The 13,673-nt window shown below is 53.6% G+C and overlaps 1 protein-coding gene across 1 annotated transcript in view; it reads right to left on the bottom strand.

The window, feature by feature from the left end:
• The window catches only part of LOC132250066 (scavenger receptor cysteine-rich type 1 protein M130-like), a 339,402-nt gene that overhangs the window by 98,000 nt on the left and 227,729 nt on the right, over positions 1–13,673 (bottom strand). The gene's annotated exons all lie outside the window — the stretch shown is intronic.

The following is a 13,673-nucleotide window of genomic DNA, read 5'->3' on the forward strand; positions in this document are numbered from 1 at the left end:
TTCTTGTAACCCCCGGGGGTGCCTTGGTGAATAAGTACTCACCAATACCCTTCTGTGCCCCGTTGATGAACTTAAAGGCAGCCACAACGTCGCCTCTCAACCTTCTCTTGCGGAGGCTGAAAAGGTCCAGTTTCTCTAGTCTCTCCTCGTAGGGCTTGGTCTGCAGGCCCTTAACCATACGAGTGGCCCTTCTCTGGACCCTGTCCAGGTTATCCGCATCCTTCTTGAAGTGCAGCGCCCAGAATTGCATGCAGTACTCCAACTGCGGTCTGACCACCGCCCGATAGAGGGGAAGTATCACCTCCTTGGACCTATTCGTCATGCATCTGCTGATGCATGATAAAGTGCCATTGGCTTTTCTGATGGCTTCGTCACACTGCCGGCTCATGTTCATCTTGGAGTCCACTAGGACTCCAAGATACCTTTCCACCTCTGTGCCACCCATCAGGTCATTTCCTAGGCTGTAGGTGTGCTGGACACTTTTCCTCCCTAGGTGCAGCACCTTGCATTTCTCCATGTTGAACTGCATCCTGTTGTTTTCTGCCCACTTGTCCAACCTGTCCAGGTCTGCCTGCAGCTGTTCCCTGCCCTCTGGCATGTCCACTTTTCTCCCCATAGCTTTGTGTCATCTGCAAACTTGGACAGAGTACATTTCACTCCCTCGTCCAAGTCACCGATGAAGACATTAAAGAGTATCGGTCCAAGGACCGAGCCCTGCGGGACCCCACTGCCCACACCCTTCCAGGTCGAAACCGACCCATCCACCACGACTCTCTGGGTGCGGCCCTCTAGCCAATTCACCACCCACCGGACTGTGTAGTTATCCACATCACAGCCTCTTAACTTGTTCACCAGTATGGGGTGGGATACCGTATCGAAGGCCTTCCTGAAGTCTAGGTATACGACATCCACCCCTCCTCCTGTGTCCAGGCGTTTCGTAACCTGGTCATAGAAAGAGACTAGATTGGTCAGGCAGGATCTGCCCGCCACAAACCCATGCTGATTTCCCCTCAGCATAATTTGCCCTGCTGGGCTCTCACAAATGTGAGCCTTGATAATTTTTTCAAAGATTTTACCAAGGATGGAGGTGAGACTGACTGGCCTATAGTTGCCCGGGTCCTCCTTCCTCCCCTTTTTGAAAATGGGGACCACGTTAGCCCTTTTCCAGTCCTCCGGGACTTGGCCCGTGCGCCACGAGCATTTGAATATTCCCACCAGTGGCTCTGCAATGATGTCGGCCAGTGCCTTCAGCACCCTCGGAAGGAGCTCATCCGGGCCTGCCGACTTAAAGGCATCCAGTTCTTCCAAGTGACTCTGCACCATCTCAGGATCTACGCATGGAAGTCTGGTGCCTTGCTTCTGCCTCTCTACAACCCCAGTGAGAGACTTGTCGTGCCCCTCGCTTAGGAACACTGAGGCAAAGAACTCGTTAAGGAGTTCAGCCTTGTCCCCCCTGTCCGTCACCAATTGTTTCTGCCCATTTAGCAGGGGTCCTATTCCTCCCTGGGCCTTCCTTTTACTCCCAATATATCTAAAAAAACAATTTCTTGTTGTCTTTTACTTGGGTTGCCATCCTCAGCTCCATGGTAGCTTTGGCCCGTCTAACTGCCTCCCTACAAGCACGAGCAGAGGAGGTATATTCATTTTTAGTGATCTCACCTTGTTTCCACTTTTTATGTGCTCCCCTTTTGGCCCTTAGGCTGCCCTGGATTTCTCTGGTTAGCCAGGGAAGTCTCCTGGCCCCTTTCCCTCTTTTGCCTCGCTCGGGGATCATCTTGCTTTGTGCCCGAAGGATCGTTTCCTTAAGGCACAGCCACCCTTCTTGGGCTCCCATTCCTTCAAAACTCCTACTCTGCAGTGCGTCCTTGATTCAGGATTTGTAGTTTTTAGTTTCATTTTTGTTTTCATTTTAGCCTGGTGGGCTTTTTCCTCCAAATTCCTCTTGAGGCTAGTGTTACCTATGGGCTTGCTGTATGATGGATGTTCTCCACATTGTGCAGCTGGAAACTCCACGTTCCCTGGAAATACTGCCTCTCCGCCTTGTCCTCAGAGTACAGATGTGAATGAGGGCGTAGACAATTTTGTGGATGGCTGTAGATTTTCTGAGCAAGGAAAATGCTCGTGACCAGAGGTCATCAGTCAGACAGGCCTGTGGAAGATAAATTAACTGGGCTATGTGCAGGCTTATCCATCCCTTACCACTTCTCCAACCCCCAGTCCATTGTGTCCCCAATTGCTTCTAGCATTCAAAAGTCTAGGGAACCTTAATGTTGAGATTGCCCCCCTCCCTCTCATGTATCCTTGTATCAGGGCCCCTCCGCTGCACCTCGCCACTGCGGCTCTGGTGCCCCGGCTGCAATCAAGGCAGGCAGTGCCATGCCAAACAGAAGAGCCCCCCACCCTGATTGCCCCGAGGACTTATTGAAACAGCATAAGAGTGGGCCTGGAGACAGAGGCACCAGGGGCTGCACTGGGACACTTGACAAAGAATCATCTGCTCTCCCAGCTGCTGGAAGGGATCTGGCAGTTTTCCCTGTGGCCACCACACTCGGGGAAGCATTGGACACTTATTCTGCTTCGAGAGCATCCAGGAAAAACCTGGAGGCTCAACTCAACACCGCAAGCAATCCAGCAGGTTCCCACCACAGGACAAAATACCTGGGGAAGCACCACACGCTCTCCCGACTGCCAGAGCATCAGGGACCCAAGTGCATGCTCTCCCTCCCAACACAGTCGGTGAACACCTGAGCTACGATGCAGCAGGATGCCCAAATGCCCACAGCAGTCTGTGCAGAAGCATCCAGCTCAGGTGAGGCTGGGAGAGGGCTGCTCAGGGTGATCTGAAGGGGAAACAGGTGAAGAACTCCAGCAAGGAGGTTTCCCAACAATACGGACCCACCCAGTACACCTGTGGGCTTGGAGCACCCCAGCAGGAGGCCATCAGGAAATCAGGCCTCACTCAGGCACAGTGGTGGCCTCTACAAGAGGGTGCCATATCTGGCCTAGTGCCTGGGCAGGAAGAATTAATGCAAAAAGGGCAACACGCCAAGAAGAATAGTGGCCCGATGGTGGGTGAGCGAGGGGCACACCAGGCATGGGACCAACCGATGCCCAGGAAAGGGAACACATGGCGCGGAGGCATTGTGACCCTGTCTGGCTGCCCAGTATGAGTCATTTAACTCACATGACCTTATTATAGTTTCATATTTTCATAGCTGGTAAGGTCGGAAGGGACCTGAGCAGATCATCAATTCCGACCCCCTCACATGGCAGGAAAAAGTACTGGGGTCAAACAACCCCAGCAACGTGTTCGTCTATCCTCCTCTTAAAGACCCCCAGGGTAGGAGCCAGCACCACTTCGCTTGGAAGTTGGTTCCAGAGTTGTGATTTTGCACATAAAAAGCAGAAGCAGAATCCTTGTGGTCTTGGGTCTCGCCAGACACCTAGCATAGAAGAAAAGACAACATCATCATGCCGAGATGTCACCATAGTTAATTACAAGATCCGAGTAGAAAGGTCACGTCAATGTTGCTGCACATGGACCCTCAGGGAACCGCTGAACACCACCTCCAGGCAAGTGAAAGCTCGCCCAGGGAAACAACAAAATCGTGGTGCCGTGTGACCCAGGGGGTTGGGATATGCCTGCAGCCGATCGGCAAGTGCGTTGGATATCAGCTTGTCACAAACCCACTTCCCCCTGCGGTAAATGTCTCTTGCATCAATTTGTCCTTCCTCTTTCTGACACTAGGGCTAGCAGAGGATGAGTGCAGTGAGGCCTGATGTTAGAAATGGTATCCTAGTTGACAGTGACAGAGGGGAGAGGATGCTGCAGCACTACAGACTCCCCATGCATGTGGCCTTGCCTGACATCGAGAGCAACGCGGTTCTGTACATCTGTAATTAAGCTGCTGCAGTTATACATACCCCTCCTTTGTAATCTGGTTCCTGAATGAATGAGGATGAATGATGGTGCTTGAGATACAATGCCAGTATGTCTAAAAATAGCTCCCGCTGAATGACCAAACCATCAACTCGACAACCCAACCATCACCCTGCCTTGACCCTTCCTGGCTCAAGATTTGGAAGACAAAGACTGCTGCGGAAACCATCAACCCACCATCACAGACACCTGAAACTGCATGTCCTTACCTAGGAGTGCACATGCTCAGTACACCAGGGGCTGACCCTTGCCTGGGCCGCCCCTTGCCTGGGCCGCCCCTCCCACTAGGCTCCTAGGTAGTGTGCCCCATAAATACGGATAGAGAAGACAGACCCAGTGGGACACTCTCTCCATGTAGACCAGCACCACGCCACACCACCTATCCACCCAGAGGCCCTGTCGGCAATCCCCTCTGGACAACACCTACTGGACAAAGACCTGCTTCCAGCCTGGATATGTAGCTATCACACCCATCCTCTCTTCAACCAAGAACTTGGTCTCCGTTTCTCTTCCCTACCAGGACTCCAACCCTTCCACTGAGTCTCTTTCTTCTGCTACCAGTGTGTGTGTGTGTGTGTGTGTGTGTGTGTATGTGTATGTGTGTGTGTGTGCGCGCGCATGCGTGTGTGTGTAGGAATCAAGCTCTACAGTACAGTGTTCAATTAATAAAACTGCTCTTTGGACCCGAGTTAGGTTTTGCTTTACTACGGTTCTGGCCCTGCTCCTATCTCTGCTCCTTGCCCCTATTAACTTCTGTGTCTCAATTCTCCCTCTCCTACTTGTGGGTCACCACCACCTCCAACACCTGTCCCATGCTCCTGTGGCTCCAGCCATCCTGAGCTCCACTCTGCCTGCAAATCCCTGTTTCTTTGCCATTGTCTCATCCCCACTGCCTTTTTTTCCCCTGATCTCTGACACTGTTATTGCCTTGTCTCCACTGCCTTTTCCCCTGATCTCCCAGCTTTTTGCCTCTATCTTCTAGCTGTTTTCTCCTTGCCACTGGGCTTTTTCCCTTGCTTCCACCCTGTCTCCAAGTGAGCCCAAAGTACCCTGAGGCCACTTGACCTTAAGTAACCCCAAGCCTTAGTTCCTTAACCAGCTTCTCTATAGTCTCCTGGTTGTAATTCCAGTTCCTGCAACTTTCACTCCTTACACTTTCTCTCAAACCTTAACCTTGCTGCAGGTATCCCAAATACACACATACATACTGTACACTCCAAGTTAGGAACTCACCTGTGTGCATGTGTAGGTAGGAGGCTTGTGTGTGAAGTGCTAAAAATATATATATGTATGCCATTGTGTGTGTGATACGTGAATTAGTGATCCGTGTATGTGTACTGAGTGTGTGGGAATTGACACTAGAATTTTGTCTAACTTTTGGGGTGTGTATTGCATAGGTGCTTGAAGTTGTGATAGGTGTGCATGTGCCTAGCCTGGTAATTTGGGATGTGTATGTTCCTGAGTTGGTAGTTGTCTGTACTTAGTAATTAAAAGTGCCTCGACACAGCAGAATTCTTAGCACGATGCGAGTACTCGGTGCAAGGGATTCCTCGCTACAGCGGGAAAAGCCTTGGTGCAGTGATTAGCTCCTGCCAAAACTAGCAGCTTCACTGTTTGGATGCATGCTACCGATTGGCTCATTGTAAATTATTCATACCCGGTGGCTAGCCATTGGCTCACTAGCCGTATAAAAGCTTGGGTAGTTTCCGCCCAAGTCGGAGAACTCTGCGTGTATGTTGGGAACGAGTTCTTCGTGTACCTTGGAGCAAAATTGGAGGCCTGATCAACCACCAACCACTCCCCGTCGCCGACCGTCCCGACGTATCCCTCACCCTGCATGCTCGGAAAACATCGGCGTGCCACCTGGTTTCTTTCTTTTGTTTGTAACCTGTATGGAGCGTGCCTACACTGTGTGCATCGACACAAATCCCTATACGCCAGTTTGTAAGTAAAGTTCTTTTCAATTCAACCAGTACGCATTTGTGCCTAATTCCACTCCATCGGTGCGGCCCCATTCCAGCTATACTCGGCCCCCACAGCAGTGTGTGTGTGTGTGTGTGTGTGTGTGTGTGTGTGTGTGTGCGCGCACCTGGTGGGGATGTATGCACCTAGAGTGCGTGTGTGTGCCTAATTGATTGTTGTATGTGTGTATGTGCAATAATACACCAGGCCCTTCTGTCTAACAGTGCGATATTGAGATCCTGAGTGCTGGCCTGACTCCACAGGGCTACACCAGCAGGACACTAGATCCTTACGCCTGTCATACACCCGTGGCCCGTGCGTCACAGCACAGCCAGCGAGAGGCTCCCAGGCTCAAGCACACAACACCTACTAAGTGCCTTGCCTACATCTTCACCACAGCCACGATTGTCAAGGCTTCTCCAAAACATTGGACATGAATCCAAGACCACGGCCTGAGGGCACATCTGTGTTTGTCTCTTGGGATCCTCAGGATCCTGAACTCAATCATCCCATGGGCACTGCTGCCCAAGCTGCCATCCACTATTACATTCCCCACCAATTTTTCCTTGTTTCTGAGCAGCAGATCAAGAAGAGCACGGCCTCAGTGAGAACAAGTGAGAACAAGGGCCTGTGACCGGGAAACTTCTGCTACCTGTTTGAAGAAAGCCTCATCCACCACTGCCCCTGCTCTGGTGGTCTATAGCACACCCCCGACCACCACAACACCCTTCTTGCTCTCCCCTCTAACCTTAACCCAGAGACTCTCAACTGGAGAGTCTCATACTGCAGCTCTGAGCAATCATCTCCCTCTTTCATATAAAAAGACTTTGGTATATCCAGAGTGTCATTAACTCAACTCTTATGAAAGAGCTGTCACTTCCACCCCAGCACTGTGGCCTTTTGAAGGAATTCAGACATCCTCAGAGTGCCAGGGATCAGTTAGTCCACATGAAGTACCATGGAGACATCCCTCACTGTCACTTCTGTATCTCATGAGAAAAATCCGTGGGAAGGGGCTGCTCCTTGGAGGGAAGGGAAAGCACAAAGCCCAAAGCTTTGACAGGATTCACCTGGAAACAAACTAAGAGAAACCCACATCTGCCCTTCAGGCACATTCCCAAATTCCTCTACGCCATTACCTGCCTCTTCATGCTCCTCAACCCCTTGGCTCCTCAAGCTCCTGGCTGTGAATAGACAAACCTGATCCAGAGTGCTCTGCAACAGCAGGGGCTCATGCAGCTCCCTAAGAAAGCGCTGCTCTCAGGGCACAGTATCACCTCCCTCTGCACAACGATTTGCTTTGCAGTGGCGCCTGCTACAAAATGTGTAACAACTATAGAGAAGGTTTCTACCCAGCTTTAATTTGAATGTGCAGTGGGCCCGATGTCTATTATCTCTGCAGAAGGGCAGTTCCCACCGCCCTTCCCATCACCTGGCTGCCTCAGAACAGGACAATGAAATCTGGGGGCCTATGCCCTTGGGCTTCTTACTTCCTCCCCGCCTCCCTGTCCTGCTGGTGTCTGGCAATGCCCCATGAAGCTGGGATCCTTCTCACAGCCCTTCTTCATCTCCTACCCCAAAGGGTAAACCTCTAACCAAGGCTGAGTCAGGTTTCTTCTCCAACCAAAGTTCTGTTCAGACCTGCCAGCATCTTTTTTTCCACATGCCTCCCAGCACTGCTCTGGTAGTGTCAAGGGCACAGAGGTTTTCAGCTCCATCTGATTCCATTGTCCTGATGAAGATGAAGAGCCCTGCAGTCCCATGGAAGGGCTCAGAAAGGAGATGGAGAAAGACAGATGTAATAATATATCAAATCAGTGTGTTTGTGTAGAAATGATGGTACAAGGCAGGATAGTCCAGGACCAGGATGATACGGCTGGAACAGGAGTCCCCGGGCCAGGATGTGAAACAAGCCCTGGTACAGGACGGTTGGCGACATTCAAGATGCCGATGGAGTACAACACAAACATCATTTGTTTAATCATGGTACAGAAAGGATCTTTAGCCCTGCTGCAAGTTCAGCAGCAGCCATTACATCTATGAACCTAGGAAGCCCTGGCACTCCTGCAGCACCCGTCTGGCCAGGCAAATTAGCGTGGAGCTCTCCGCGCGCCTGACCCATTCCCCAGGGCAGTACCTGGCCCCCTGGGTTGGCAAAGTCAGCCCTGCATTCCTGCTCTCGCAGGCAGGGCAGCTGGGAGCAGCCTGGGGGACAGGCGCAAGCTGTGCCAGGCAGAGGCTCCTTGTCCCCAGTGCCCCTGGACCACTGGGAAGGGTCAGGCCAGGCTGGGGAGGCAGTCGCTTAGCAGCCAAAGCTGCCCCTCCTGCATGGAGGTGGCTTGTGCAGGGACAGCGAGGTCCTGGGCTCACAGGGGCTCATGGAGGTCATGTTTTGGCTGCAGTGTCCTTCACCTGGCCTCCCACAGCAAACAGGTCCGTGCGGGCTCCTTGTGGCCCCAAAGGCCCCTCTGTTCCTAACAGACCTCAGGCCCTGGCCCCCACCCCATGCGGCGCACCCCGGGGATGCAGCATGCGCTCCCAGATTGCATTCAAGAGTCACTACAAGATTGACAATTATTCTGGTAGACTCCCGGGCAATCTGGGGGGAAGTTGGCAACCCTAACAACCCCGACCCCTGCCACTGCAACCTGCTCAATGCTGCCATCCCTCTGCCCCAGCTCCAGGTGCTTTCAGGGCTCCCTGCCCAAAGCCTACTCCCCACGCCAGGGACAAAGGGCCCAGCCTGCTTTCCACTTCCACACAACATCTGCTTCATAAAGCATTTTGCTGCGAGCACGTGATCTCTCCAACAGGCAGCAGCCTGGCAAAGACTCATGAAATCCATGGAGCAGGGCCACGGGCATGGGGCCACAGCAGGAGCAGCTCACTGCAGTTTGATGAGCAGTGAGAGCAAAGAGGTGCAGGAAGTGCTGCAAGAGGTGACTCTGCGTCCTGCCTGATCTGCTGCTCCTTCGATTCCCACCAATGCCGAGAGCGGATCCGTGTTTCCCAACGGGCTCGATCCAGGTCCCACACACTCCGGGAAACAAAGAATGTGGGAAAAACCCATCAGCCAATGTTCCTCACAACCTCCAAACACATCAGCTACAGACATAGGGCAAAGGCCAGAGAGAAAATTGGGGGAATCTGCAAACTCATGACACCTGCCACCAGTCTGCTGCCCACCTCCATCTCCTCAGCCGGTACAGGTGAGAGCCTACCTCCTACTGCTGGAAGAAGCTGGACATAGTCCTGACCACAGATCGGGCTCTGTCTTGTCTCTCAGCAGACAGCGATTCATTTCTGGTAACAGCGTGCTAGTGCATTATGATGTGGAGAAGCCACTCACTGTTCCCGCATTCAAGTCTGCTTCTGTCATCGCGGCCAGGGTTCACACTCCTCTGGGACACTACCCAGGTGCCACAGCTAAGACAGCAGGGTCTGGTAGGAAACGCTGCTGCTCCTTCCAGTTCTGAGACATGCAGGAGGATCCTCAGGATGGGTCTTGCTCTTCCAAATGGGGTCATGTGTAACTGCGGTGTTACCAGATTAGCCCATTTCTTTGGGGTGTGCTCATTTATTAGGGATAGTTTCTAGGGTCTTGGTAATTCTGTCAATGTGCTGCTTGTGTTACTATATGGAGCTGTATCTCTCCCTTCTGCAAGCCCTCACCCCCAATGGAGCTATCTTGCAGGACTTAGTTTCAATGGGACTGGGTTCCTCCAGTCACCAAATCAGTCATACACACACAAACACACACAAATTAACATGACACGCCTGACCCGGCCCGTTTGATCAGCATGGACAGGCTGACACCCTCATATGCCAAGAATCAGTTCATCAGAGCAACAATAAACTGCAGTCAGACACAAGCACACAGGTGAACACAATCCCTCTGAATCCGGCTGGGTGTCCAGCTGACACCCTCATGGGCCAGCATTCAGTTCATAGGGGCACACCTGAGTTAAACTGGGTCAATCAGGCTGTACAAGTTGATCCCCTTATGTGTTTCAAACTCAGCACCTCCCAATCTTTGGCCTCTGGATGAGCAGACCCCACAGTATTTTTGGGCTTCACAAGGATCTTTGGCTTAGGTAAAAGAAGCGTTGCTGAAGAGCACGGGAGGAAAGAGAAGCAGAGAAGAAAAAATGTACCCAGTTACTACCAGTCTGACTATAAAAGTTATTTATTGCTAAGCATATGAAATATATAATAGTACTAGTAGTAATAGACATGCAAAAGAAAAACAAACACAAACAATGACAATACTACCCTGGTTTCACTAAGTATTTGGGGAAACTCAGCTCAAGCTTAACTAACACAGTTCAGGTTCAGAAGTTTATGCCTAGAGAGAAAAGAGAGAGAGTTTTGGGATCTCACCAGTCCAAGGTACTCAAGCTGCAATGCTGACAGGCACAGTCCTTGAAGGGAGATGATCTGTTCTTCCAGCATCCCAAGAACAACAGGGGATGGTGTCAGCACAGGGTTTTTCTTCTTCTTTCTTTCCTTCCTTCCTTCCTTCCTTCGGCTTTGGACGCTTCGGACCAGGCTCGCTTGGAGCTGCGTGGGGCGATCCCGAGCGTAAGACTCCCCGGCTTCCTATCTCTTTTCTTCCTTCACTCCCACCTCTCTAAAGGTCTCTAGCCTCTGTTTATTTCGCTTTCTGACTCTTTTCTTGCTTTTTTGCAGCTTTTACCCCCACTTTTCTCTCCTCTCTCTTCCCTCCCCCTCTGCTTCCAGTTTCTTTGTCTGTGAGACGCTTCTCGCAGCCTTCTCTTTTACTGTCTCGTTCCCTCTCTTTCTCTTTTTTCTGTCTGCTTGTTACGGGGAGTTACCTTTTCCATTAGCCTGCCTTCCAGAGGTGCTCTTAATTAACCCTCCATCCCCCCCTCACCTCTTAGTTTTCCTTTTCTTTTTTCTTTTTGCTGTTTTAACCCCCCCCTCCTTCCCCTGCCGCTTTTTTCCCCCCCCCACCCTCCTCCCCCTTTGTGGGGAGGTCTCTATTATCATTTGCCGCTTGAGGGGTGCTTTTTTTCTTTTTCCCCCCCTCTTTTTTTGTTCTATCCACGCTTTTTTTTTTTCACCCCCCAAATCCCTCCCTCCCTTTCAGTGGCTTATCTTCACTTTCTGTTTTGGCCGCATTCCCGGGAGCTTGGCCTTGAGCTCCTGTGTTTAAGTTTTCTTTTCATTCCCTTAGTTTTTTTTTTGCTTTGCAGTTTAACCCTGTCCTAGTGAGGATGGCTGCTCCTACACCTGGCAGTTGGCATGAGGATGTCTCTCGGGACCTCCCGCTGACACATGGCCTGAGGGTTCATGCCCCTCTCCATGTGGGGTTTGAGGTTTGCATGGAGGCTCTGGCTGCGCTCCTGGGATGGCGTACCATCCGCTATGCGGGTCGTGTGAACACGGTCCCGATGATTTATTTGAGCACGCCTGCCTTGGTTGACAGGGTGTGTGCTGAGGGCCTAGACATTGCGGGCATCCACTACCCTGTCACGCCCCTAGAGACTCAGGCAGTGAGGGTGGTGATCTCTAACATCCCACCACATGTTTCTGATCGGGAGCTGGCCAGGGGACTCGAGGCCTATGGAGTTCTTACGAGTCCTTTTCGCCGGCTGCCAATGGGAAGCAAGGACCCTCAGCGGAAGCACGTCCTGTCTTTTCGGAGGCAGGTCTTTATGCTCCTCAAGGAGGGCCCCCAGTCTCTACCTCGCTCCCTGAGCTTCACGCTCGAGGGTCGGAGGTATATTATGTATTTGTCTGTGGGAGAGACTACGTGTTTTAAGTGCGGCGGCTCCTCCCACCTGGCTGCTCAGTGCCCTCAGGGCAAGGCGGCCGGACCATCGCCACCTGCGGAAGAGCCGAGAGACGGCGTGTCGACTTCTGGGACACGCGGCAGGCCCAGGGAAGCAGGGAGCTCTTCCTCCCAGCCTCCTTCCACCCCTACTCCATCTCAGGGGACGGGGGGCTCTGGTGTGAAACCATCGTCCAGTGGAGAGGCTGGTGCTACTACCCAGGCCCCGCCGCCGCCTCCCCCGTCTGTGGCACCCACTGCCCTCAGTGCGGGGGCCCCGCCGGCTGGGGGGGCAGGGCAGTCTGGCCCATCCCCAGCACAGGGGCAGCTGCCCACTACCACCAAGAAGAAGAAGAAGGAGGACAAAGAGAGGAAGATGAAGGGGGCCTCTCAGGATGCCCTGCCCTCCTCGGCCAGTGCCGAGGGACCCCCCACTAGAGAGCCTGGCCCCGCTCTGGCTGCCATACCACCCACCCCGTTGGATGCAGCCGTCGGCGGGGTAGACTTAGCGGAGGGGGAGGGGGCTTCAGGGGTCCCTCTCCCCTCGCCTGTCCCCCAGCCTCCGGAGTCGGGCGGCGGCGGGGATGGTGGCGAATGCCTCTCTTCTGGTGGCCTGGCCTCGGGGGTGGCGGGAGAGTCTGCTACCCCCTTGGTCATGCCCCAGCCTGGTGGATTAGATGGAGAAGTTGACGAGATGGAGGTCCAGCTCACTGAGTCTCGCAAGAGGCGTCGTGAGCGGGATGGCCTCTCCCCCCCCAGGAAGACAGGGAATGCCCTCGTGGAGCCGGTCCTTGACTCGGACGATGAGAGGCGGCTGATGTGTCTAGACATCGAGGGTGTCGATGCTGCGGTTGCAGACGAGCTCCCGCCGGGGGTGCGGACTCGACGCTCTTCCTTAGGCAACATCCACCCCAAACTGGCGGAGCCCCCCTGGGTCCCTCCAGACTATGGGGGACTCCTGTCCTTCTTGAAGTTAACTAAGGGGCAGAGGAACGTAGCAGGACGCATCACTCAGTGGTGCACAGACCCCAAAGTGTTCGTAAAGGGTGCCAGGGCAGCTGCCAAGCTCATGCAGCGGGATCTGGGCACACGCCAGATGGCTTACCGTTTGGAGAAGCTTGCCCAGAGGGTGAGAGTTGAGTGGGACTTGGGCGGGTCCCTCGACTAGAGTAGGGCACAGTAGGCCTTCCTTGACCTGTCTGTACTGCCTTGCTCTGCTCTTGGGTGCTCGTTCTTCCACCCGTACCTTGCTTTGCTCTTCCTCTCCCACACCCACATCCATGGCAGCCACAATCATTGGCACCTTCAACATCAACGGCTGTCGAGACTCGGTGAAGCGCGAAGCCGTCCTGGAGCTCCTGCGACAGAAGAGGCTGGCCGTCGCCTTCCTTCAAGAGACACACTCTGACAGATTCAACCAGGCGGCCTGGCGGGCTGCCTGGCGAGGACAGGTGTTCCTGAGCCATGGCACCAACCTTAGCGCTGGGGTCGCGACTCTCTTATCACCACAGCTGCAGCCTGACGCGGCGGTGCCGCGGGAGGTCATCCCCGGCTGCCTGCTGACCGTCCGCGTCACCCTCGCACAACACCGCCTGCTGCTCATCAACGTCTACGCGCCTTCCGATGGTCAGGAGAGGGTCGTTTTCTTCGAGACCTTGGCTGCCCTCCTGCGCGACGCTAGCGAGGATGATGACCTGCTCCTCCTCGGTGGGGATTTCAACTGCACCACTGCCCCGCGCCTCGACCGCACAGGGCCTGAACCCCACCTGCCCTCCGCTCGCAAGCTGCAATCTGCCTTGGAGGGGGCAGACCTCGTGGACATCTGGCGAGCCCTGCATCCTGATGCGCGCCAGTACACCTGGGCCAGGATGGGTGCCGGTGGTGTCACCATGGCTCGCCTCGACCACCTTTATGTCACCAGGCACCACCTGCCACTCCTGCGCAGCAGCTGCATCGCTCCCTCGGGTCTGTCAGATC

The sequence above is a fragment of the Alligator mississippiensis genome, chromosome 4 (genome assembly GCF_030867095.1).
Source record: "Alligator mississippiensis isolate rAllMis1 chromosome 4, rAllMis1, whole genome shotgun sequence".
Lineage (NCBI taxonomy): Eukaryota > Metazoa > Chordata > Crocodylia > Alligatoridae > Alligator > Alligator mississippiensis.